The sequence below is a fragment of the Salvelinus sp. IW2-2015 genome, linkage group LG30 (assembly GCF_002910315.2).
Source record: "Salvelinus sp. IW2-2015 linkage group LG30, ASM291031v2, whole genome shotgun sequence".
Taxonomy (NCBI): domain Eukaryota; kingdom Metazoa; phylum Chordata; class Actinopteri; order Salmoniformes; family Salmonidae; genus Salvelinus; species Salvelinus sp. IW2-2015.
In genome coordinates, this window is record NC_036869.1 from 6,983,040 (window position 1) to 6,985,005 (window position 1,966).

The following is a 1,966-nucleotide window of genomic DNA, read 5'->3' on the forward strand; positions in this document are numbered from 1 at the left end:
CGTGTAGCATAATAAAACCGGTCATTTTAAGATCGATGTGGGCTGCGTCTCAATCCACCCCATCCGCCTATGTCAGGCGGTGGAAGGTAGCCATGCTACGGCGGTGTTTGTCAGACCATGACACGTCCCAAAAATGGTCTTCTCACAAAAATGTATGTAGCATCCTACAAACTATAGAAGGGGGAGATTCTCACGAACATGATGGGGTTCTCCATTTTGCTCTATAACCCCCACAAGGATCACGGGACTGGTTTTAAGTCAGTAATGCTGATGTGCCAACTTCTGTCTGTAGCATCCAGTTTGAGCGAAAAAACGAATATGACCCCACTATGGAAAAGGGAGAATCGCATGAACACAATGCTGTTCTCCATTTTTTTCCACAACCCCCACAAATGTCACAGGACTAATTTGAAGTCGGTAACACTGCTGTGCCAACTTCTGACTGTAGCAATTTTTGTCTTTGTGTTATTCAAAGCGGTTCCCCCCTTTTAGAGGTTTTTAATTCAGTTGCACAAAACATTAAGGTGAATTTCCCCCTTAAATCAAGTGAAAAAGTTAAGGTTGCTCTTGAGGTCCCTTAAATGCTTAATTCAGTATGGATAATGTAAACAGCATTTGTGGAGGTGAATGTTGCTTTCCTCTGCCCTGGTTTCAAAAAGAAAACATCCACCAGCTAGCTACTTAGCTAAACAATAGAAGGTGCACAATCCATGGCTACAAGGCCAAAGTTAACTTGACGTGCTAAAAAGTAATATAAACAAGTTGAGAAAAAGTTGCTAAAATAAGTGTTTTATTWTCTTCTGACTGAATTTGTTTCTCTTGAATGTAGAAGTTCCATTTGCAATCTCCCAAAATAAATGAGATCTCTTTGACAAGACATTCAGTGAATCAGGTTGTCTCCATGGTAACCAGAGACTCTTTCTGTCATACATGCCTTCAAACTACTGCAAAACCTTACACCTTTTACTGCAGTGGGCTAAATAAATCAGGGTCACACAGAGTGTTTCTTGGTAGTCTTAAACAAATCTACTTTGAAACAAAAGTATATACCTCACACACATGGTTACAGGCTTAAAAAAAAGACAACTCTCTCTCTCTCTCTCTCTCTCTCTCTCTCTCTATATATATATATATATATATATACACTGCTCAAAAAAATAAAGGGAACACTTAAACAACACAATGTAACTCCAAGTCAATCACACTTCTGTGAAATCAAACTGTCCACTTAGGAAGCAACACTGATTGACAATACATTTCACATGCTGTTTTGCAAATGGAATAGACAACAGATGGAAATTATAGGCAATTAGCAAGACACCCCCAATAAAGGAGTGGTTCTGCAGGTGGTGACCACAGACCAACCGTGCAAATAACATTAGGTACTCCAGCAGCTGTAGAAGCCCCACATGGATTTCATCTGTGAAGAGCACAGGGCCGCAGTGGCAGAATTTGCCAATCTTGGTGTCTCTGGCAAATGCCAAACTTCCTGCACGGTGTTGGATGTAAGCCACAACCCCCACCTGTGGACGTCGGGCCCTATACCACCCTCATTGAGTCTGTTTTCTGACCGTTTGAGCAGACACAGTGCACATTTGTGGCCTGCTGGAGGTCATTTTGCAGGGCTCTGGCAGTGATCCTCCTTGCACAAAGGGGAGGTAGCGGGTCCTGCTGGCTGGGGTTGCCCTCCTACGGCCTGCCTCCACGGTCTCCTGATGTACTGGCCTGTCTCCTGTGTAGCGCCTCCATGCTCTGGACACTACGCTGGAAAAACAAGCAAACAGAACCCTTCTGCCCACAGCTGATTGCGGCCATTGATGAGCCACTCCGATGAGCTGCACTACCTGAGCCACTTGTGTGGGTTGTAGACTCCGTCTCATGCTAACCAACTAGGAGGTGAAAAGCACCGCCAGCATTCAAAAGTGACTATAAAACATCAAGCCAGGAAGGCATAAGGAACTGAGAG